Source organism: Rhinolophus sinicus, linkage group LG09 (assembly GCF_036562045.2).
Source record: "Rhinolophus sinicus isolate RSC01 linkage group LG09, ASM3656204v1, whole genome shotgun sequence".
Classification (NCBI taxonomy): Eukaryota; Metazoa; Chordata; class Mammalia; order Chiroptera; family Rhinolophidae; genus Rhinolophus; species Rhinolophus sinicus.
Window position 1 is genome coordinate 15,876,394 of NC_133758.1, and position 26,672 is coordinate 15,903,065.

A 26,672-nucleotide genomic window follows, 5' to 3' on the forward strand; every position below is an offset into this window, starting at 1 on the left:
TACCTTCCCTATCAGGTCAAAGGTTCCTGTTCCAAAACGAGCCTATGAGAGCGTTGTGGTTTGCCTACATACGGCAGATCCCTTTAATTCTTTCTTGGCAACTATGAGAACTGGCTCCTCCAGTTTCATCTGCAATGTTTTATTTCCCTTTCGAAAGCAATGATGGTAACATTTTATGGGAGGCCATAGTCAGTTCTTACGCAGAAAGCCTCATTAACATTAAACTACTGTCAAGATTACCCTTTTTTGGGCATCCATAAGAATCCCCTCTTGCTTTCAAGAAGGACTGATCCCATCTGGGTAGAAGATTATGCTAGGAAACTGTGAAAAATATTGAGGGAGAATGGCTCTCACTTCCTACTACAATTTGGACTTGATAGTAACTTGAAAATTCAATAAACTTAAACACCTGAGGCTATAATGCTGAAGCCCATCCTTTCTGTTAACTTTTAAAATTTAGAACTATATAACCATGTATATAATATATATTTATAATGTTACTGAATGTGCATGAATGTAACTAAATATTAAAAACAGTACACATTTTTAACCAAATTCATAGCTATTATTATGTTAAATAATAATTTTGTTGCTAATCGTACTGAAACTGTTACTAATTTGGGCTTAATAGTGTACCATTTAAACAACTGGAATCATACTCTTAGCTTTAGATCTTGAAATAAAAAGCTAGCAAACATGTTATAGATGTGACTTTAACCAAAGACAACTTATTCCCAGGAAGGCAGCCTCTCTAGCTTTTGCATTTCACCTGCTTCAATCGTTTTCAGGTAACTAAATAATGTTATTTTGGAAACTAATTTATTATGCCCACTTGAATGAACACACACGCTCACACCGTAACAGCTGCAACACTTGGATGAGAATTTGGAAATAACTGAGCAAAAAATTGGAAGACACAAATAACTTTTGATTTTCTACAGCTGTCTCACCTGAGGACGTGCAAAGAAACGTCCTCTCAGCTGCCTGGCTTGCCTCACTAAATTGCTTCTTAAATGAAACTCTATAAACAATCGTGATTATCATCATTATTATTATTAATGTCTTGGTTGTTTTTTGAGATACAAATGGAAAGAAACTGGCATTGCAGTGCCCAGCTTTGTATCCTAACCAGCTGTTTGAGATGCAGAATACCAAAACAAAGACAGCCAGCTGGAGTTTTCTGATGCCATCCGCCTACACACATCACGTCTTCACTACATTTCTGTTGAAGCGCGATGTACGGCGCTCACACAACCAGGCTCCGCTCGCCTGTCGGCTGGCCTGCCGCTCCTCATCCACGTCTTACTTCCTTTTCGCAGGCTAGCAGCTGAGAAAACCCTGAGTGGGTGGGTACACATTCCAGCAATAACAGCCCGGCTTCCCCAACTCACCAGCCTGCGAAGTTTCCTTTGCGAGAGGGCTGGGTGTCAGGTTTCAGAGGCTCCCTTCCCCTTTCCCAAGCCCTTGAACTCCTGGGCTTCCACACCAGCAACACGCAGGATCTGCCTTACAGAGCCACCATCATGGGGACAGTTCCTTCGTTTTCCAACCTGTGGCGCTGGATCGGTCCCACGCTGCACTGTCCCCGGCCCCTGCCCGTCAGGACTGCAAGTGGCAGGACTTGTAGCACCACCCCTGAATCCTCCGAGACGCCTGGGTCTGGAAGGTTTGTGTGAGAAGAAGGCGTGTCTCCCAGTCCTAACGCGGATGTGCGGAGCTCACCTCAGGGCAAATCTTGATGGTGACTCAAACGGGCTTGGCTCCTGGTTAAATTCTCCTCTGTGGAGCCTCAAAGCTCGAGCCAGCAGCTCCTTTCTATGTCTTTATTTTCCCGTATTTTCTTTGATATCTCTTACTGAAAGAGCAGAGGGCACTGTGAGAACTGCCTCCAAAACATTGCATTCTCTCCTCCCAGAGGATGTCTCATTAACTAGAGAGAGCAAAGCGTTGCCAGTGGAGAACGGAGAAAAGCCTCAGGAAATGAAAGTTGGAAAGCAATCGATGTTTTAAAAGTTAGGATCTATAAATATGAATACATCAATCAGTATGCTAAACGCTAATCTTTGCCTCCTAGTCACTTCAGAGATCAGTAGTTTAGTAAATAGAGATCCAGGCTATGAGATCAAACAAAATCAGGACACACATTCACTGAACAAATACTTAGTACCCACTATGTGGCAGACCCTGTTCTAGACACTTTGCAATCATCCACAGAAGAGATCCTGGTTGGCTCTGTTGAGGTCACGTTTCAGACAGACTGACATCCGTAGTTTACAGACTGATGGTAAAGGTAAGAATCCAGTTATATACATATAATAGCGGCTGATTCATTCCTCTGTGAATAAAGTTAAAAAGTTACAAACCTGTTGCTTGTACTCATTCATGTTGGTAAACAATGAGATGATTTTGCTTAAATTTTGTTATGGGACCCAGTTCTGATAGGGTGCTGCAGAGAATCAGCTAGGAAGCCTCTCCTAGCGGTGGGAGGGATAAACGAAGACCCCAAAACCAAAAGCGAACACAAACAAACACTAGCAAAGAAGTGGAGGAGTATTGGAGAAAACATTCGGTCCCGCGGGAATCTGTTCCTCCAATTGGAAAATATAGAAGAAGTTCTATTTTCTGTGCCTCAATGTCCTTATCTTGAAAATGGGGATAATAAAATGCCTTCTTAGGGTTGTTGTGAGTAAATGAGATCATGTCAGCTAAATGCATAGAACAGTGCCAGCCACAGTAAATTCTATACATGTGTTAGCTATCGTTTTTATTGTGGTAGCACTTATCTACTTCATTCTCCCAAAGTAAGGTCCAATTCATAAAAAAATATTCTGATCCACCAGGAGAAAGTATAGGAGGGTCAGGTTGTAGATTTTCAAAAGACATATGCTGGGAATCTATAATCATGGTAAATCTATTTTGCATCCATCAGCAATATCTAAATATACGACAAGTGTGTGTCCAAGGGCCTGGAGAGAGAGAAAAGAAGGACCGTAACCTTAAATTTATTCCACTGTATGTAGCACATTAATTTAAAATAATTCTCTGCGCTATACAATGATAATCTGTGTTCTTCACCTCGTTCATGTGTTCACTTACATTAACCCTAATAGCTATTGTTTCCTGTGTGCAGTAGAGTTTATAAAGCCCTCACCCATAGACCATCTCACTTGACTTTCACAACATTGCTCTGAAATAGGCGAGGCATTTGTTATTTTTTTGGTCCCCATTGTATGAATGAAGGAACTGAGGTTGAGACAATCCCAACAATGTGCCCACAATCATGAGGGTCCATAAACTCACGCCCGCTGATCCCGAAGGCAGGGCTCGCGACAGTCACTACATCATGCTCCCTCACTACTGTTTCTAGAAAAAAATCCTATCATGAGAAAGTCTAACACACACATTTATCACCTGCCCTCTTTGTCAACTTCCCCAGATACGTGTGTCAGCTGCCTTGCAGGGTCAACTCGTGCAGGGACAGTCACTTGCCACCTAAGTCCTGTCTTTCAGATTCTGGGGCTCAGAAGCACTAGAGTTACATAGTGACACTACTCAGCTAGTCCAGAGTGGGAGAATGTTTCTCTCCCTCTGGGAACAGGGATGCTAAGGAGAAGGAGGTGGGAATACAAGAAAGGAATGAGTCTTGGCCTCCTCGTGAAAGCCACTTTGAACAGAGGCAGGGCAGAATGAAAGACCCTGGAAAAACCAGGCGACGGCATTATGTGTCATAATAAAAAAATAAATAAATACCTTCCTGTACCTGGAGTTTCTGTAGCATGAATTAAATAGACATAATTTCTGTCAATAGGCTTGTCCTTCAATAAATACAGCACTGAGGTCAACAGACATAAAAGTACATGGGAAAATTCTAGTGGAAAATGGCAAATTGATCACATGTGTTTCTGCTCCCCTTCCTCAAACTCCTCTCACACAAGAATAAGTGATTTAAAAAAAAAAAAAAAAAAAAAAAAAAAAAATATATATATATATATATATATATATATATATATATATATATATTTTATTTATATATTATATATATAATGAAATCATGAAGACAAATAAAAGGGAGAGGAGACATAAAAAGACAAAATAACCTGTAATCGATGGTGGGAAGAACCTAAGTCAGGTGGAGGCTGGGTAACTGGTTTGGAAGAGAAGAGTTAAACCATTTGTAAGCCTATAGGAGGGGTTATGGCTAAGAAGCAAGACAATTCTCTGTGCATAACCCAGGGAGGCTCAGGCCTAGGAGGCATAAACACCGCCATAGAAGGAGACCAGCTGGTGGGGTGAACACAGGGGTTTGGTTAGACGTCTGTATACAGAATGCTGGACCCAAAGTTCCTGTCTCCACTGCAGTGCCATTAACCAACCACAACTTCGTCCATCTGCTCAGCCCGGCCTCCAGGAGACTGGAGGCTTATTTTTTGGCAAAAGTAAACTAGAGGAATTGTGGTTTAACAAGATGAACTAAACATGAGCATTTTTACTCTGCTCCTGCTGAAAATTAATTAAAAAGAAATTTGTATATAAGATAGGAAAAAAACTCTTGAAATTGAAAATATACTATGAGTCATAAGATTAATTTGACAAAAAAATCTTCAGGAAACTAGAACAAAAAGCTATAGAAATAAAAAATTGGAGAAAAGGGAAATTTTTTCTGACTAATGAAAATCCCAGAGAGTTCCAGAAAAGAGATTTTTTTTCTTTTTATCCAGAAAGGGATGAAAAAATTAATTAAAGAAATAATGCAAGAACAATTCCAGAAATGAAGATCATGAATCTTTGGGATCAACAGTTCTACTAAAAGCCCAGGAGAAGAAGTTTTTAATTAATTGATCAATCAATTAAACATACTAAGATACATCATTCTGAAATATAAAAACCCAGGAATAAAGAGAACAACCTAAAACATCTTCCAGAAACACAAAGTAGATCACATCAAAGGAAAGGAATAATTTACAATAGGTATAACGCATGCTAAACAAAACAAAACAAAGGATATTACTAACTCCAGGGAAAATAAAAGGTTGTGAAAGAACAGAAACACAATGATAACACACCACTTTGCTCAGATGTGGATATAATAAGAATAATGGGAACACTGAAAAGAAAGTAACCATAAACTATGATATAACTGTATGTAGAGAGTAGAGATAAGAAAAGACAGTCTGTGTTTATGTGTGTGTAAAACAACTAAATCCTCAACTACTATATAACATAGAGCCCATAGATATCGGGTAAAATTACTAAATAAAGAAATAGCAGAATAAGGAAAACATTTTGAAATATGTCAGTACAATAAAAAAGACTGAAAAAGTCAAATGTCTTCCTGTGGGGATTGAGACTTGAGGTGATTTGTGCTAGCTAGTTTATCAGAACTTTAACAAAAAAACTAAAAAACTTTAACAAAAACAAAAAAACTATGAGATGTATTCGCTAAATAAAAATTAAATTAATGTTAAAGTAGCTTTAAAATATACACAGGGAAACAAAAGACATGCATTCATTAGGGAAAACATTCAATTTATTAAAGTACTTACATATTTTTTTTTTGCATAATAACTTATAAGCAGTGGAGAAAGTGAATTTGGGGTGTAGGCTAAAGATAGATTGTGAGGTTTGCACAGTCATTTATTCACTCAACAAACATTTACTAATAACGTGTGCCTCATACTGTGCCAGGCAGAGGGCATAAGGTAGAGAAAACAAAGGAAAACTATAAGGTGCTGTAAGAGAAAATGAGCATTGTAAAGCTTTAAACAACAAATATATTTGGTTTCTCTTCTCTTGTCCCTCGTGTCATGAGCCACTGACTTAACTGCTTTTCATCCTTCAAAATATTATACTCTTAAAAATTGCCATCTTGTCTCTCTCTACTTGAACCCCAAACTGGTGAGATCAGAGGTTTCCTAACTCACCCTTCTCCTGGGATTGCAGGGAAGGTTTTGTCAGCTAGCCATGCACAGATTTGCCTCCAATCTCTGCTGATTTTCAGTTCATACGAAATCTGTGTAATCAGAAATAAAAATCAACCCCTCCCCAGTTTGAAGAAACCCCACAGCATGACTAAAAGTCACACGACTGGACTTCCAGGTCATGCCAGTTTTACTAACCACTTTGAAAGATGTTACTTCAAGAAATATGTAGGCTTAAGTGAATTTCTACTAGCAAATTACTTTAAATGGGTCACACATCAAGATCTATTTTAGGCATCAAAGTGGACTTGTTCACATAATTGTATGTAGGGCATCTACTCTATGATGAGGTCTTTTTTTTTTTTTTTTTCTCAATAGGGGGAATTTTATTAGGGAATAACTCTCCAATAGATTTGAAACAATTCTAAATTATAAGATGTTTTCCAGAAATTCATGATGCAAATGGTGAAGCGAGTGCTACCAATACATACAAAATCCAAGCAAAGGTTCTTAGCAGCTGCCAGTAGCAATGCAGGTGCAATTCCAAATTCTGACTTTTTATTATTGGCAAGAGACAACGTTGCCAAGTTTTGTTTTTTGTATGATGAGGTCTTAACCTCTCTATTTCCAATTTCATTTTGCCTCTGTTTCTTAGAATATGAAACCAACACACACTGGGACCTTCTATAGAAAAGGACCAAATGGTTTCATGAGTAACATTTGCCTGTAGCCTTGATGCAAGCCCTGACTTGAGAAGCTATAGTAGCGAGTAAGCCATTATTCTGGGTATGAATAGTATTCGACCCCTTTATAAACAACCACAAAAAATCTACAAGTATAATTATGGACAGAATTAAAATTACAAAATTGTTTAATCAAATTAACAAGTTGATTAAGAAGAAATAGATTTATATTAATAAAGAACCTAAGCAGAGAATAATGTAATGACAATACATATACATAAGCATAAATATACAGAGAGGTGCCAAAAAAATGTATACGCATCTCTTAAAATATGTATACATTTTTTGGAACCCCTGGTAGTTGTATATCAATATATATAACTGTAAGTGTAAGCATAAGTATAGTTATATACAAGCGCATGTAAAGTATATACATATACTTGCTTAATATTAGCTTTATAGTGAGCTACAGAATAAAATGTTATGTGTGCCTACAATATAAGTGTAAATGAATATATGGTGATTTATTCATTTTTCCCAAAATATGTTACCAAAAAACAGTGTTCTTATTCACAACTTTTGCTACCTCTTAACTGCAAATACTTCAAATTGTCATGTCACACAGCTTCGGAATAATTTTTTCTTAAATTCCTTTGCCTTTTACCCAATTTTCAGTGATTTTCCAAGCATCCAAACTAACATTGACCGACATAATTTCAGGTAAATTTGTATCCCCGCCCCCCAATTTTTTTGATCAAATTGAAGTACCTTCATGAATGTTCCATTATAAGATATCTACAGCGACACCAATATATACCTCTCTTTTTTAGGGTATAATTTGAGAAATGATGTTGTCTTATATTTGATCACACATGATGTTAAAAGATAATTTGCAAAAATAACATTTAGTAAATGAAGATTTGGTTATAACAATGAATTCCATGCTAAAAGATTTCTTCTTAAAACTATATTTTCAAATATGTCAACTGTAATCAAAAAATTTTTTTAATTAAAAAATCTCTATTTTTCAAAAAAAAGTAATGATGCCTTAATGAATAATCTTACATTATAATTACATGAAACACGAGCTAATATATTTTTATCATAGATATGGTAAATGTCTACAAGCACATAATGAATTTTTATTATATTTCTACTACATAGTTAAATGTTCTATTTCCAAAATGACATGAAAATCATAAGGACCATAGCTGTACAATACCTCCTGAAATATGCATTGTCACCATATCCACTAAGTAGGTTTCTGTTCTGCGGAATTTTTCAGTACAGATTTCATTACTACTGTAGATTGAGAGAATGGAAAAAATCCCTAACATACTTCTTATAAAGTATATGCTTTTGTTAGAACCACTCACCTTATTTTACATAAGTTATAAACAATCTACTTTTATAATTATAAATCTGGTGTGAGTCTTGAGAGAGGGGAAGATGTTTTAAAAGAACTGATAAAAGAATGCATGATCAGAATGAATATACCACAATTAATAAGAACTTCTCATGTTCTTGCATTTCCCCACCTATAAAATGTGGTACATATTAATCATCTTCTTGGTATAAGGCTTTCAACCCCTTCTCTGTTTGTAAGGTCTCCTGCAATGCTTATCTTGGTGGCAGTCCCTTATGAAAGTCAAAGGGGTCAGATACTCATTATAGTGGTAGCAGTGTGTATAGCCTGGATGCAATAGAATTGAGTGGTTCCAACGGTGGTATTCATGTGATTACATATGATTAAATGCCTTTAGGCTTATGCCAGCTTGCCCTGGAGCGGGGGCAACAAAATATCAAACCTGGGAAAAGCAATCTTACAACTAAAAGAAATATGGAACATGCTAATTTACATAAGCAAAGAAGTGAGAAATGCATATGCGAATGGGTTCTAGGGGTGTTTGTATCAAGGAAGAAGGAGCACAATTTTAGAACAGATGGACTGACTAATATAGATGCCCAGGATAAAATGTACTGATTTGATTAGCAGTGTTTGTAATTGTTTTTTCAGTTTGATGAAATTCAAAACTAGAATAAGCCATGTCTTAATTCAAAGAACCACCCTCATTCTTTAAGAAGGAAACTGCAACACTATTACAAATACTTACAGAATATTCTATATTTCTTCTTTCTACATTTCCCCAAAGGCTCATACAACTACTTTTCAAAGTAAAAGGCACTGGGGAACAGGAAACTTTCCAGAACAGTAGAACATTGAGGAATCACTAATGGCTAAGTAACAAAAAAATCACTGCAATTCAGATTCAAGTCAAGGCTAATGGTTTAATCAATTCTACTTCACAGGGGATTCAATCAGAGTTTCAGCTCCATCTCATGTTTGTCATTTTCCTATTGGCTAAAGGATAGTGTGATAGAAAGGTTAATTTGGAGATACTGAAACTATGCAACACAGCCCCAGAGACTATATCCAATGGGATAGTTATTCTCAGAAAGAACTGCAGATATGAGTGTCACTATTAAGAACTCAAATGATGCACAGGAGGTGCTTCCTATCATATCTCCACTTGAGTCCCTACATTGACTTGTGTAGAAGGTGGCTGGGTCTTCAAGAATAAAGATGAATATCTATAAGCTTAATCAGAAGATGACTTCAAATGTAACTAATGCAACTAATCAAATAGACACAGATTCTAAAATAGTTGGTATACTTGGATAGGTGGGTCTAAGTCATTTATTTACGGAATTACCCACAACGTTCTCCAATTGATCCACATTTTAGACAAAGCACTTCTGCTTCTTGTACTTGATACCAGAAAATGTATAATAAAAGAATTGCCTGCAGTACATAAAGTAGGGTGCTTCATGGAGCCTTTGGCATTTCCTTCGAGGGGGAGCATTTTGGAAGCTTCTGTCTATAGTAGTCTATAACTGAGGGTCTCCCAAGTTCTGCATAGAGTAAGATGAACAAGAATTCTAAACCAAAAGGCTTGGGTTTTACTCCAAGTTCTGCCAAAAGACATCTGTGATGGATTCTTCTTTGATGGTACATGTTAAAAACAGAGGATGTAAGAATAATTCATTCTGCTTATAAAAATGTCATGTCTGACACCAGTATAGGTGTCCAAAGGATGAATGTTGAATGAGTAGGTAAATAAATGAATGTGTTCACTACTCTGACATCTTTAAAAAGGAAGTTTTCACAGAAAAGGGCAAAAGAATCTCTTATCCATTCTGGACATATTTCAGCAAATATGATTTTTCATAACTAAGATATTAAAAGTTGGGGGAAAAGATTTGTGAAAATGATTCAAAGCACTACATATTGGACTCTCAAAAATAATATAATTTGCAATAAAAATGTCCACAGCAAATTAAGGGAACTCCGTGAGGCAAAATGGTACACATGTATGTAATTTTTCTTAATGAAAATTAGAAGGAGAAATTTTGACTCCCTCCTATGAGTTATTATAACCTCATGTCATAATTAAAGGTAAACATACAGGCAACTCTCTCTCCTACTATTTAACGTAAGATAAATAAATCACAGAAGTGCCTTGGCTATCTATTGCTGGGCACCCTGGATTTGTCACAATCAGAAAATACATGGCCCAAACTTGTCCTTGATGATATAAGATCTTGTAACATTGGTCGTCACAATTTGGAATCTGCTCTCTACGACTAACAGCAAGTGTTTGCCAGTTATCTTTCCTCTTCCTCCTCCTTGACTCTATCACTGCAAAGATAAAATCATTATCCCTAAAACTTCTGTTTTATAAAATAAGAAAATATTTGCTGCAATCATTCGTTGATTGTTAATAACCACCCAATTAGTTAGAGAAAAATGTAATATACAATTCCACACAAGTCCATCCTCAGTTGTTTCAGCATAAATAGATCTACAGATTCAAAACAGCACTAATATAGGCTTTGGATAATATTGGAAATTTGTGAACTAGCTCAAAGTTGAATCTAATTCCTGATGCCGTAACTCCATGATCCCCATGAGTCCTGTAGTAGCAATTATTATTGTATGTAAGCTATCCTCGATTTGACATTGCTTTTTGCCCTCACTTTGGCCTTAGGGGACCTCGTACATTTGCTGGCTCAGTTAAGGGTTTTGGGCTATGACAAGGAAATACTAACTCCACTCCTCCACAGGAACTCCAAGGGTTTGCTGCTTACACCTCAGCAGCAAATGAAACTTGACTTTATACTAATGAAACTGTACTTTATACTATTAATAGAAACTATAAATAGTTTCATCTCTACAGCTCAATTTTTTATGTCATAACATAAAGAATTAAGTGATAGCCAATAAACCAGTTGAAGAAGGCAAGGGATTAGATAATCAAATTTAATAAATAAAAACACTAAAACAAAAAAAAAAAATTGTATTGAAAGAGAGAATCTTTACTTAGCTGGTAAATTAATAATATTAAGTGGAATATCAAATTGCTTGATGATGTCACAGAAGTCAAACATTTATAGTTTAGTCAAACGTTTTATAGTCAACCATTTTAGTTTTGAAAATTCAAATCCACATTTTTGGCTCTCATTGGCTAGAATAATTATCTCATTATTTTATTTACCCATCCTCAAAATTAAATCACTTAGTCTCTATCCTTTTGGTGTCCCAGTTTAATGCATAGTTCTTCATTTAATTAATATCTACCTATAATTTTTAAAACTGCATTAAGTTTGACTGACTATTTCCCATGATCATCATGCTTCTGATGAGAAGGAAAAGTGTTGATTTTTTTTTTTAATAAACATTTTTGTTCTAATATTTACATTAAATTTCTTTCTTTAAAATGTTCTGATATTTTTAAATCTGGTAAGTGGTATTAAATATAATACAGTTTGGCCTAGGACCCATGTAATAATCATTACAATTTTCTTGAATTTCCAGTATTGTTTTTGATCATTTTTAAAAACTGTTTCTATTTCCTGACAATATGAAGCATTCTATTCTATCTTAGCTTAATTGATGTATCCATTAAATTATGTTTAATTATAATATCCTTTTATAGCTAAAGAATTGCTAGTTCTAGGTTCATTAATTTTACTAAAGCCAAAACCTAGGGCAATTATTATATTGTAACTAATCTAGTAGTTAATCTAATCTGTAGTAACTAATCTGTAGTAACTAATCTGTAGTAGAAAATGTAGACTATATTTTTATTTATCAACTTAACCCAAGAAAGGTAACGGCTGCTGGTTTAAATTTTTGCACATAAGTATTTTTAAAAGAATAGTAATGTACACAATCAAATATTTACAGTATATTGGACATAAGAATGTGTCATGTATAGTTTATTAGTACTAAATAGTCAAGTCCTATGCCCAAAAGGCTTTGGCTTATGGTTAGTTTGGACTTGGCACCTACTTTATTTTTTCACTTATTTGTATCTACTTATACCCCAATTTGTTTCAGAAAGATAATTTTTTTCTATAACTTCATAAAATACAGTAAATAAAACTGAAATCAATAACATAATAGAGAAATGGACAATAAAGTTGAACAGGCACTTTACAAAAGAGAGTACCCAAATAAATATCCAGTAAGCATGAAAAAGTGCTCACCTTCTTTGGTCATCAGAGAAAAGCAAACTAAACCTTAATGAGATATAACTATGCATCTACCAGTCTGACTAAAATGACACAGCAAGTATGGACGAGGACATGGAGCAACTGAAATGCTCATTCACCGCTAATGGAAGTGTACATTGGTTTGACTATTTTGGAAAACTGAACTTGGGCAGAGATATGGCCCATTCTAAATATACGGTTTGTGGAACTTTGTAATGTGTACACCAGGAGTCTTTTACAAGAGCGATTTGTAATAGCTGCAAACTGAAAACAACCTACATGTCCACGAATAATAAATTACAAAATGGAATGTAGGTGTATTCATAAAATGGAATATCACACATCCATGAGAATAAAGTATTACTACCTGCAAGAACATTAACGAATCAAACAAGCATAATATTGAAGGAGAAAATCCAGGCACAAAACAACATAATCTGTAGGATTTCACAGATACCGTTATAAACTTCAAAATCAGACAAAATTAATCGCTAGTATTACCAGCCAAGACAGTGATCACCTTACGGGGACCAGGAGGAGTGACTTAGAGGAGACACGAGCGGGCTTCTAGTGGCGTTCTACGTCCTGTTGAATACATGTTCTATGTCCTGTTGAATATATGTTTATCTTTTCTCCATCCCAAAACTCCAAAATATGGCAATGAGGGAATTAAAAAGGCTTTAATCCATAAGGACAATAGCAAGAGGAAGGTACAACAGATATTTTGAAGTTAGCAAGGAGATAGAAGTGTGCTAACTGCCTTATCAGAGTGAAGGAAAGTCTCTGCACAGTGGCTCCTTCACTGGAGACCCAGGGTACTGCAAAAAGTACTGGGTGGGTATAAAGCTGAAATATAAGGATTGAGGGAACGTCTCTGTGTAGAGTACCTCCTCTCCCACCCGAAGCTTAGGAAATAACTATTTCCGAGCAACTCAGCTGGGTGATGAAGCACAGGAAGGCTACCTGAAAAGTAATTAAACAATCTAGATTCTCATGACTATTCATTTTTGTCATAGGAAATGCATTAGTTTCATGTAACACGTATAGCGCACGATGTAAAAGTAATGGACTAGATGCTGGGCATACAAAGATCATTTCACAGCAAAATTTACACCAAAGCCATGATTCCTGGTCTTAAGGAGTTTACAACTTCAAGGGGAGGGATCACAAAGTTTTCCCAACTCTTTTATCCACTCATTCAACAGGTAAGTAGTGAGCACTGACAAACTTTATGAGGTTCTGACTATGAATTTCAGCACTATGTTAGTTCAGAAAATTTCCATAATCTCTCTAATCCCTTGTTCCCCCTTTTCTATGAAAGAGATACTAATACCAATACTAACAATAACTGCTTCATAAAGTTGCATGCCTGCAGCACACTTAGATGGGTGTTTCTAATAAACATATAAGAAAACACAGCATTCCCTAGAATTAAGTATTGCTCAACCAAAGGTACTAGGAGGCTACTAAGTGACAAGCCTTACAAAATTTAATTTTACTAGAAGTGAGCAGGGAGTGCAAAGGGATTACAAACGAGTAGGAGGAAACTTTAGAGATGATGGATATGTTCAGTATTTTGACTGTGGTAATGGTTTCATGAGTATATTCACGTGTCAAAACATCAAGTTGTACACTTTAATTATGTGCAGTTTGTTATAGGTCAATTATACTTCAATAGAGCTGTCTGAAAAAAGGAACGTAAATATAAAACTAGGCTTAAATATCCACCCCCTTGAAGGAAACACCATCCTCTTTTTATTTGACTCAGCCCCCTCCAACTCTAACCCCCTCAATGTGGGGTACCTGAGGGCCCTTATGCTTCTATTTTATATTTGAAGATGTTTGCTTATTCACACAGAGTATATTGTTTCAACAATATTGTCAGATCAGCTATTCTCAAAACTCAACTTACACAAATGCTGAAAAGCTGGAGAGTTAGAAGAATAAATTATGATTGTTTAGATTCTTAACTGTAAAACCTAACTTCTTAAGCTTTTTAAAAGTCAGTCTAATCCAAAATATCATTATCTATACATGAATAGACGTAAGCATACTCTCCAAAGCAATTAAAAGAAGATAACCCAATGTACCAAAAAATTTAATCTTACAGGAGGGTCTGTTTAATACTATTTATGCTTAATTTTTGAAGTGTTTTATATGACATGTCCATAGATACTCAGTAAAGGTGGAATTGTATTGAAGTGAATATTTTATAATCAACTGCATCTACTTAACTAAAGCTTTTCTACGTGTTCTTTGCCCCCAGACACATGGTTTTGACTTTTGTACTAGTGAAGCTTTTACTGCAATAACATACTATAGTAAATCACTCCCAACCTCTGTGGCTTAAACCAATGTGTATTCTCTAATTGGGAAAATTTCACTCAAAAGGTTTTATCATGTACTACTTGCTCTAATAATTACCTTTCCTTAGGAAAGTCCTTCTGTGGCCCCTGGGTTGTTATCTTTTCACTCTGTTCTCATTTTAGCTCCATGGCTTTCCTTTTGCTTTCTCTTAGCAATTTGTCATTAGCTCCTGGTCTATTGAAGGCCCTTCCAATTTGTGATTACAGCTAGATATTGCTTGACTACTTTTCCTATTTTCTGTTATTCTAATGAAATGTTCATATTAATTCTGTTCTTTTAGTGAGGTGGGGGTACTTAACTGTGTATTCAGTATATCATCTTGAAAATTGGAAGCTTTTGAAGGTATATGTATACGTGTTTGTGTGCACTTGATAATTACATTACATTTTTTACTGGGGATTGGAAAGAGTAAACTGACTTAGTTTGGCTAGTAAAGAACTTCATGAGGAATCATAAATTAATATATTTTTAAAACACATTCACCAGTTTATGGCTTTGTTTGACTAGGTTGACATATGGCCAGCCTGGAACACTGGGCCAACATGTGGAGGACAGCTGCGCTGAAGGGTCAGCTGGACTGTGAATAAGAAACCAATTGTTCAGATATGGAGACTGATAAGCACAGCATTACTGAGCATATCCAGATGACTATAAAAGGTGTATGGTATCTTAATTAGTAAACAATGAACAAAATTTAAATATTTATAATTGCATAATATGAAACCAATTTTGTTTGTTCTTACAGGATGCCTTACTTTTATTATGATGGAAACTCCTGTGGCTTTTGGCTGTTTTTTAATCCATGCTAAGCATGTAATTAGTGCAAAATTCACTCCTATTTTGTAAGGTAGAAGCAGACTGGGGCCACGAATAAGGTCTAAAAGACAAGGCCACGTATCGTGTATTCCTGTGTTCAGAGATAGATGCTACCTCCTGGGGTGCTGAGGTAATAGGGCAAATTATATGGTCGCACTTATTTTCTGACTCTTTGCCTCAAGCTCAGACATGGATGGTTTTCAGTGTGCCCCCTGCCAGCACAGAAATATCCCATTTTCAGAACTCACCTGTGAGTACAAGTGCAGATGAAGGGTTTGGTAAACTTGGTCATTTTCCCACTGAATATCTAAGAATAAAACTATGAAAATATCGCTAACAAGACATTACAGGTACTACTTAAACCTCACAAAGGTATGACTGATACACATTCACCATTAATAAGGGGGCTGTTTCCATCGCTGGCAGTCAGATGATATACATATTGATAGAGGTAAGAAATGAGCTTGTTTTGTCAAAGGCTGGGGGCTCAGAGGGGTGGTGGAGGGACTGCCACCACCCCTGTCAAGCTCCAGGTCCTGAGGAGGTGATCTTCTTAGGGCAGAAGGTGAGGATGTATATGGAACCTGTCCAACTCTCCTGCCTGTTGCCCCCTCCTACAAGAAAAGTTCAACCCTTGAGAAAAGACTTATCCTCAAAGTCAGTGCCCAGAAAAACATTCAGAGACATATTTTCTTGAACACTAGTTTTTCCCCTGAATGTTCAGAGACATTCTATTCAGAGATACTGCTCATAATGGGTGGTATCTCAGACAGGAAAAGAAACGTTGAATTAAAACTAAATGCCAGTTAACGTAACGAAACCTCAAAAAGTGGTCCAGCATTTCAGAATAAGCTTTATATCTTCTAGTTAATTCACTTTGCTCAAACCTACTCATGATTGCTTTTAAGAGATCTAGAATGTTTGCTTCTGATGTTGAGGAGGTTGGTATTGATGTGATTCCTTAAATTTTTAATGTTATTTTGGCTAGTGTAAACATAACGTTAATGACTCATGTTTCTGATCCACTTAACCATCCCAGCTTGACCGTAACTAACAAAACTTCCTGAAAGCTAATCTAACTACACCATTTATATCTGAAAAGTGTTATAAAATGATATGTATTTATAGTCCATGCATGTTATCTTCTTTGATAGTTTAGAAAATTGTTAAGTTTTTGATTGATATATTGAGGTATTCAATTTCAACAATTCTTCCTTTTATTTGTTCCTGACAACATTCATCCCCATTTTTAAGTGATAGTTGGGCCAAGAGTCAAGGGTATCCACAACGTAGCATACAGACACGGCTACGTGAGAGTCGTGCACTTTTTTATCGTAAGAATTTCAATCTGCAGATACTGTGCATTACTATTAACAGTCAAATTAATCAATCTCGAAAGAACCGCACATTCTTTAAATATTTCTAATGCCTTTAATTCAATAGGAGATCTATTTCCTGAAAATAGGGACAATGAGTTCTCTTTTTATCATTTCATTAAGTAAGCAATTTTCGAAACATTTTGGGTAAATAAACCTTAAATATTTTTCAATATACAGTTGACCTTTGAACAACATGAATTTGAACTGCACAGGTCCACCTATACCTGGATTTTTTTCCATAAATATGTACGGTACTGTAAATGTATTTTCCTTGTGACTTTCTTAACAACATTTTCTTTTTTCTAGCCCACTTTATTGTAAGACTACAGTATATAATATATAAAACATGTGTTTGTTGACTGTTTATTTTATCAGTAATGCATCCAGTCAACAGTAGGCGATTAGTCAAGTTTTAAGGGAGTGAAAAGTTATATGTGAATTTTCAACTGCGTAGGGGTCCCTCCGCCTAACCCCTGTGTTGTTTAAGGGTTAACTGCACATTGAATAAGCAGACTGCCTGGGTAGTGAGGTGCCCCATCACCCACTGCTTTTGTCCCTCATAACTTCTCCCCTCTTTGATAGAAGCCTTCGTGTTTATTTTTCCCAAGTCCATGCAGGTGAATACAGTGTTATTCTTAACACATTCTCCATGTCTAAGTCACATTGAAGTGAGAAACATTTCAAGTGCCTGATGAAAAACAACAGTGCCTGTTCTTTTTTTAACACTTAAGTTATTTAGACCTAAGGCGGGGGAAGAGCCTGAACTAAAGAACCCTTTTTACGATCATTTTCATTGTGATAATTCCTGTAATAATAACTTCTGAATTAGTCATACATTTAAGCCCTTAAAGACATGAACGGGAAGGAAGTAAGGGCGTCTAAGAGTGTTAGGTAGGCCGTACTTCTTTCCTTTTTTATTTGAATACCTGATGCCTGTATACACTTGAAATCAAAGGACCGGTGAAACAAGGAGATAGCGAGACCGCTCCTCTATTCAAAGCCTTACATGCGCCCCCACAAGGTGACACACAATAGTTTCCATGTCACACCAGGCTCCCTGTCCCTAAGCAGAGGTGGGTTCTGAGTTAAGCAGAGGATTCAGACACCAGCCACCGTTTGCAGTCCTTGCCCCAAGACTGAGTTCATTGCTTATCTGTACCCGCTGTCAACATATTTCAAAAACTGCGACTCTCCACAGACTACAAGGTGTGGGCACTGGGGGGGAAAGGAAGCAGCAGGAAAGTGTTGCATATCTCTGAAGGGAATCCCACAGCTTGCAAGCAAATCAAGTAGATTGAATGTATCATTCACTTTTATCACAATAGATAGTGACGCAGCAGCTAAATCAAACGCAACTTGGAAAAAGTGAGTCCACGGTTTCCTATGAAATGGGTTTGTGCCAACTTCTGAGTAATAAATACATGATTTTGATGGAGCAATATTTATTTATTCAATCCGTGCATTTGCGGACCTAACTTGTATTTTCCAAGGGAGAAAACAGTAAACGCTTTTCTGAAGCATTTGGATTTATTCAACATGAAATCCCATCTCTTGAAACCTGATCTTTGATTGAGGAACCAAAGTTTCAAACAACAACTAAAGGCACCTATTTGGTAAATGATAAGTTACTCTCGAGATTACATTCATCTCTATTAATATTTCCTAAGAGTTATCGGCCCTTCGTTTTCAGGGTATGATAATACATGATCTCTAACCTTACAAATGACCTGTGCTGGGATGGTCAAATCAACACGACTGGACTGGAGTCTTTTCAGAGAGGGAATTCTTCAATCACGTTGGGATAAAGACCAAACTGCTCATGCATCCTCCAAATACATGGAGCAAATCATCATCATTACGGTTATAAAAATTGTTCCGTGCTTTGGAGATATGCCTAGAATAGTACCTGACAATTTTAAACAGAAAAACATAAACTTCTACAAGTAGAGAAAATGGCAAATATGAAGTTTTTAACCTTATACAATCATTGGTGGAAAAAATGAACCAGAAGGAAAAGAGATGCAGAGCTATAACTCTTTCTGCGGTGCTTTCTTGTCTAGCCTTTTCTGGGAATGACTGTCACAGTGGCTCCTCAGTCTGCCTGAGTACTCCCCCCTCCCACCTCTCAGACACGCGGTAAGACTTCTCCTTCCCTGAGACTCAGAATACGATGTAAGAGAGGCCGGCAGAACACCTGCACATGGGTAAGGCTTCGTTGCCCAATAGCTGACATTTTAAGGAGGGCACTCTCGAGTGAGAGCTCCAGAAACTCCTCTCCCAGATCTGTCACATCTGTCTCAACACTGCATGCAAAGGGCCCATAGCAGTCAAAGTTAGGAAACCAAACAAAAACAAAAAACCGAAACCTTCATTTAAAAAGGTGGCCGCACAATAAGAAACTCCGACATACCCTATTCAAGTCTGGTCAGCCATCCCAAGAAGACCTTTTAAAGCAAAAGAATCTAGCTCCAATTCAGGATCATGCATTGCACTATCATCTCTCTTTATTTTTCTTTCATTTAGAACACTCCACAGTCCTCCTGGGACCTTCACGACCTTGGCATTTTTGAAGAGTACAGACCAGTCATTCTGTAGAATGTCTCTCGGTTTGGGTTTGCCTGATGTGTCCTCACGATTAGACTCAGTTACTCCTTCCTAACAGTCAAACTTGAATGTGCATAGGAATCTCATGGGGAGCTTGTTAAAATGCAGATTCTGTTAACAGGACTACGATGAGATCACGGCTCTGCATTTCTAACAAGCCCCCAGGACATGGACGGTCTGATCACACCTTGATTAGGAAGATCCCAGAAGACATCGAATCAAGAAAAGGAGGCTATATTAATACCGTGTACCCACCTGCCCCTTCATCAGGTTTCCCCCATCCTTCATTCCTATTTAATGTAGTCACATCCAGAAGTCCAAACCTTCCGAAATTATTGATTTCCCCACTAGAAATCCAAACCTTCCAGAATTACTTTCTTCCGTCCTTAAAGGAACCCACCAACCTTTCCTGACCATCATCTCAGTGAATAGTTCCAGCATCCCGCCGGTTGTTCAAAATTCAAAACCTAGAAGTTATCCGTGATTCGTCTCTGTTGGGCAGCGCCCACAACCAGTCTAGCAGCACGAGCCAATTCTAAAACATCCCAAATCTCTTCACTTTCATTTGTCTCTACCGCTCCCAATGCATTGCCTTCATCATCACCTCTTGCTTGCAAATACTGAGACCAGTTATTTCCTAACTGGTCTCACTGCTTCCACTCTTGTTCCCCTACACACAGTCACCAGGGAGAGCTTTTCAAAATTACCTAAGTCAGGTTGCTCTGGTGAAAAAAACCTCCAACGACTATTTTCTACAGTTAGGGGGGAAAAATCCAAACTCCTTTCTTTGTTGGCAAGGATTTGTGTAGACTTCTCTCATCCCACGCTTGCTTGCACACTTATTTTTTTTCTCTGACCAATAAGAGTCATGCTCCTGGCTTGGATGTGCTTTCTCCAGAACTTTGAAGAGCTTGCTGCTTTGCATCATTCAGACCTCTGCTCAAAACCCAGCCTTTCCAAGGACCTCCTGATTGCTTTCTCTGAAATAGCCCTTTCTCCCATTTCTGTACTTTTCTACTCCCTACCTTTATTTATTTTCATAAGTACCGTTCCTCCCTGAAACTATGTTATTTATTTGCTTACTTGCTTTGTGTTTCTTTTCCCTTCCAGATATAAATTCATCAGAGAAGGAACATTGTGTTGCTTTTTCATTGATGTATTTCAGCTCCAGTGTCAGCCATAACAGAAACAATCAATAAATATTAACTAAATGAATGAATGAGTGTTACCCTAAATCAAAGTGTTTAGGTAAGCAAGGCACTGCCAGTGAGGAATTGACAAACCTACGGACTCCTCACATGATTGCTCACTATCAATATATTCTTTGCAAATCTGCACATGCTCCGTCAACATAGACTGGAGACTGGAATGATACTGAGTCATGTGCAGCCCTTGGACCATTCCTCTTGCCATGCCCAGGAGCTTTCTTCAAGTTTGCAGAATGACAGTAGTCCAAGGAGATATCTAATCCTCAGAGAAGGCATCCCAGTGTCCCCCATTCTACCCAGGGGATTTCTTCTGACTTCTTCTGGTTTCAAGATGGCAAAAATTGAACCTACCCATTCAAACTCCCTTTGCCCCATATTCCGTTGAAAAAAAAATAAAGAATTTGAAAATAAGAAAATAGCTGTAGCAGTTTAAGAAAATAGGAAAGGGTAAAATCACTCAGCAAGAAACTTGAAAAATGTCAGAAGGATATAGATTTGGCCTGAGAGAAAATCCTATCCATGCTGACCCGTCCACAGTTTTAGACAAGAAACAAACAAACAAAAAGGACCCACCTTGGACATACATGAAGAGGTTTCCACAACAAGTCCTAGAAAAAAGGAGAATCTTGAATCACCACATACCAGATACAAGACAGGCACTGAGCCAGTGGGTGAAGGCGAAAAGAAAGACTAAGGGAACAACCACTGTGTCCCCAACACCAGCTAACTTGAGTCTTTCAGATCAGAGAAACAACGGAAGAAGCTCGGCTCAGCCCAGTTGTAAAACCTCAGTGTGATCCCTCTCTGGAAAATTCTTCCCTATCTCCCACTGGCAGTTATTGCTGGAAGCGATACTGGTGATACCAGTGATACCGGTAGAAGAAGCTGGAGCGAAGAAAAGCATCCTTTGAATTCTCCTAGGACTGGGTTTCATCGCACTTTCAATACCTCGGACCCTGACTTTATTGTTGTGTTTATCCTGCTGACAGAAACAGGGGCTTTGTTGTTTAGAGAACCCCACAGCCAGTAACTGACACAAAGGGAACAGAGAGGGGCCAGGACACGTAATTGTGGATTACTCCTGGCCTATGTATTCTGAAGGAAAGTCCATGCACTGTTGCATTTCCTTATTCACAGGTCCCAAATTCAAGAAGAAGTTCTCAGCAGCCCTCCTCCACACGAAAGGAAAAAAAAGTAGGAGCGCTAGTTCCACAGGGGATAGTACAAAGTGACCTACACAATTGCTGCCTGAGTCCTCATCTTTTTACAGACTTGAACCGATTTAGAGAAGAAGACTTCCTAAGGCGGTGGTTCTCACAGAGGGGCTATTACGATCCGATCCTCCCTTCCACCCCCAGGGTGACTTGGCAAGGACTAGAGACATTTGTTGGTTGTCACAGCTGGGTGGTAGAGAGTGTACTACTGGCACTCAGGAATCATCACACAAACACTGGCCAGTCCCTCAGCTCCCAACAAAGAATTATGTGGTTCCAAATGTCAACAGTTCTGAGGTTTAGAAATCCTGCTCAAAGGTCAGTGGGCCCAGATGGACAATGGTAAATATGGAGCTGGCCATGAAACAATAGGGCATCATGGGGACAGTGGTGAGCTGAGCTGTGATAACAGCAATATGGGCCCAGTGACGACAGATGTTCCAATTTTTGAAGAGAGGGGAGGAGTTTGGGTTTTTAATGGTGATTTATATTGTTGCAAACCAGTTTTATAATGGAGTTTATAAATGATGGAAATCAATTTTATAATGTTGAAAACCAAACCAAATTAAAATATAGAAACAAAACAAATAAAAAAGTAAAACCACTCCATGAGCCAAAAAAAATATGTCCGTGGTCTGGATCTAGCCCATGGACTGCTGGTTTGCCATTGCAGATTTCATTCTTTATTTATTATACATGAGCTGACTATAATAACACAATTAAGTCTGAGCGCTTAGGACAGACAACAGTTTAAAAGCAGGCATTATTAGTCTGAGCAATTACCAGAGAAAATGTCTACCTCTAAAAAACGTTAATATAAACAAGATCTAAATTTAAACACTATCATATACTTTATATGATGATGCTGAAGAGGTAAGCAGCGGCCAAAGTCTGAATATCTGTAATATAATCTATTTCAAATAGATAATGCAAAGAATATACCGTAGAAGAGTAGACAAAATAAAAGAAAAAAAACACAAACAGGTAAATCTCAAAAGAAGAATTGCAAACAGTTGCAAAGATGCTCAGTTGCCATGATAACCAAATATATGCAAATTAAAATAAGATATTTTTCATCAATGAGATTAGAAAGGAAATAGTACCCAGTGTTGCCAAGCAATGGGGAGAGACAGAGAGGTACACTAATGCACTCTTGGCAAAAAAAATTTCTTTGCAATCTACAATTTGTAGCAAACTGAAAATGTACAGGTTCTTTCATGCACAAGTCCACATCTAGAAAATTATCTTAAGAAAACAATGAAATAGGTGGATACAGATATACATACAACTCTGTTCATTGTAACATAGTTTATAAGAGCAAATAATTGGAAATCACCCAAACATCCATTCATAAAGGTTTGGTTAAATAAATTATATTAACAACACACAATGGAGTGTAGTTCTACAGCAAAGAGAATGAGACATCCATATGTATGGAGAAAAGACAGCTTATGGTCTCGTTTACATAAAAGAAAAACTCAAAATATTATAAATGCATAAAATAATGGGAGGGAATGAGAGAAAGTACGTTGGAGAAGGCATTGAAAGGAATGTTCTCAACAGTTAATATTGCTGTTGGTGGATGCTGTCACTGCTTGTTTCTGAGTGGTGAGATGTGATATTTATTCTGCTTTAAAAAAATCAGTCTATATTTTCTGCTATTTTTCCTATATACAGAGGGTGCCAAAAAAATGTATACACATTTTAAGCAAGGAAAAAAACTATTAAAATGTAATACTCAATATACACCGATAGCAAAAGGTGAACACACGTCAGGTTTGATTTCTGCGATAACAGGAAGTGCTCAAAGTGGTTACCATCAGCATCCAGACACTTTTTTTTTTTTTAAAGATTTTATTGGGGAAGGGGAACAGGACTTTATTGGCGAACAGTGTGTACTTCCAGGACTTTTCCCCAAGTCAAGTTGTTGTCCTTTCAGTCTTAGTTGTGGAGGGCGCAGCTCAGCTCCATGTCCAGTTGCGGTTGCTAGTTGCAGGGGGTGCAGCCCACCATCCCTTGCGGGAGTCGAACTGGCAACCTTGTGGTTGAGAGGATGCGCTTCAATCTTAGTTGCAGGGGGCAGAGCCCACCATCCTCATGGAGTCGAACTGGCAACCTTGTGGTTGAGAGGATGCGCTTCAATCTTAGTTGCAGGGGGCAGAGCCCACCATCCCTTGCGGGACTCCAGGAATTGAACTGGGAACCTTGTGGTTGAGAACCCACTGGCCCATGTGGGAATCGAACTGGCAGCCTTTGGAGTTAGGAACATAGAGCTCTAACCGCCTGAGCCACCGGGCCGGCCCCCAGACACTTCTGATTACAGCGAACTACTGCTTGAGCAACGGTGACCAAAGTGTCCATTTGTATACATCTTTTTGGCACCCCTGGTATACTGCAAGTAAATCTTGCTCTTGTAATAAGAAAAAAAAGGAATAAATGTTGTTATTAAAACTAATATATTGTTAATTTCATGCATAAATCAATCTGAAACACACACACAGTGTATGTGTGTGTGTGTATATGTATATACATTCTTAAAGGTAGAATATCCACATATTATACCCTAGGGGAAAACATATTGTAGTATTTCTATATATAAAGGTCTATTTTATGATCTAAAAAACCATTATCACCAGACTTTACTTGGCCTATTAGGTATTAAGAAAATTTAGTTGCTCTATTTGTGTCTCTATAAGACTGAGAAAGGGTAGTTAATTATCAAAAGTAAAAATGCCAGTAAGTTAGAAAAGGAGACATTTTTTCAGCCATTGATAGTAAATTAAGTGGTCCAAACAAAATAAAGTAAAACATGTAAACTTATATTTCCCCCCAAATTCCAGCATCATCAATTAATACCAATTTGGAAGTGAGTCACAATTTTAATTTTTCAAAAGTATTAGACTAATGTTATAGAAAGTTCAATTTTTATAACTAGTGCTGAACATAACATAAAATAAGAACTTGCAGGTAGAAACCAACTGGCAATATCATTTTTGTTTTTAAGTTTTAAGTGGAAACTGCCAGGGAAATTGAACAAATGATGTTTCCTTATGCAAGTAGTCCTAGAGTGATAAAATGTAACTTTGAAAAAAAGTCTTTGATCTTTGCCTTTATCTCCACTTCATCTGATGATTTCGATGTTCTTGTAATCTCTTAAATGTCAACAATATACTCAAGAAATGGATACTTAAATTTTCTTTTGAAATGTATAAGACTGGGGGTATCCTAATACAGTAAGTAATACTTTGAAATGCTGCCACTACTGACAACGTTTTTCTAATTTTCTTTGGAGGCTTAATACATAAAGAAACTTCAAAAGTGTAGGTTGACTTAGAGAGAATATGACTTTTCTTTGCTTTGACACTTATCTGAAGGAACTAATATTCTCACCTATAAAGGTGTGACATCAGGATGGAATTGAGACAGAGTAAGCCTGGGTGCTCTGTGATTTGGTTCTCATCTGGGCTCTGCCATCACTAATTCTTTGATCCTACATCTTTGAGCTTCTGTGTCATCATCTGCACAGTGGAAGAGTTCTGCAACATGATAGCTAAAATCCCTTTAATCCCTAACCCTCTACGAATCTATGAGCAAATCCAGGAATATGAGTCTGTGCTTTAATCCTGGATCCCTCGGGTTCCTCTCTCTCAGCATCTCTCAGCCTTTGAGGAGGGTTGCCTGTATGTTCAGCTTGCTCTGAGGAAAATAGCTGTCTCCTGGGTTTCTGATAGTTTCAGGAACCAGGAAATAAATAGCTAAACAATAGGAAGGAGGGATGAGCTCTCAGTATGAAACATTAATAGGAAAGAGAAGCAGAAGGACTAGAGAAATGGCAAGAGAGGTCAGTTGTCACATTACAGAATAGACTAGTGACTTTCACATTAGCGCCACCTAGGGAATTTTGAACAAAATACCCAGCTTCATCCCAATCAATTAAATCAGAATCTTTCCGGGTATGGCTCACACCGATATTAAAAAAAAAAAAAAAAACTAGTAAAGACTCCCAGGTACCTCTCTTGCACAGGCAGTATTAAGAATCACAAGACAAGATGATGGTGAGAGTATTATTTGAGAAAGAGAGGAAATAAATTAATTCAGAAATATTCTTATGCAAATGGAGTGTGTTTTTTTTAAAATATCTACAAACCTAAAAACGTTAACCGTTCTGGATTTATAAAGACATCACAAATCACAGTCGATGGGGCAGCCAAGGTTGAGAACCACTAGAGCGTGAGCCACTGTGTAATATTTTAATATTTGATCCTTATTAAATTCCAAACTTAGGTCATTGAAAAATAGAGACAGATAGTTGTTTATTCAATCTGTCATCATCAATAAGAAAGGCTCTAATTTACACTCAACTATTCTGAATAAAGAAGGAATGAATTAACATTTTGGCATTTTTAAAAAGTTGTGGATCCCAAGAAACAATGTGAAATTCTTAAAGGCCTGTACATACACGCTTCTACACTCAAATGCCTGCTTGCTTTCTGTGCATATATAATAAAGGAAAGAACCACAGGCACATACATGTTTGGGAGGGGGCAGGGAAACCATCCAGACACTGGATATAAGACAACAGGGAATGCTGGGGACTGGGGCATTCTGGAGGCTCCCCCACTCTGAAACGGGCCACCTCTGCTCACCTTAGCAGGTCATTATCATGGGACATACTGCCAGGTCTTCCCTTCTTTCAAAGGAACTGGGAAATTAAAAATTTTATGTGAACTCCGATTTTTTGAAAAAAGTTACTTCAATAATATTTTCAATTTTGTATGGATCAAACATTTTTTGAGCAAGATACATATACACAATTTATTAAAAATACATGAACGCATTCAAATCTCACTGTACGATCTAACCTTTAGCAACCTATACAAATACTGAGTGACTACAGTTCACGTGAGGTAAGAAAATATATGTATAC

The 26,672-nt window shown here is 37.3% G+C and overlaps 1 protein-coding gene across 3 annotated transcripts in view; it reads right to left on the reverse strand.

Moving 5' to 3' along the window:
- The window catches only part of RAB27B (RAB27B, member RAS oncogene family), a 130,396-nt gene that overhangs the window by 56,771 nt on the left and 46,953 nt on the right, over nt 1-26,672 (reverse strand). The window contains exon 1 of one of the 3 annotated variants that reach the window (XM_019721997.2): nt 1,392-1,816. The exons of the other annotated variants lie outside the window; for them this stretch is intronic. The gene's annotated coding sequence lies outside the window, so the exon portion shown is untranslated. Of the gene's footprint in view, nt 1-1,391; nt 1,817-26,672 lie in introns of those variants that run through there. 3 annotated transcript variants of the gene reach the window in all.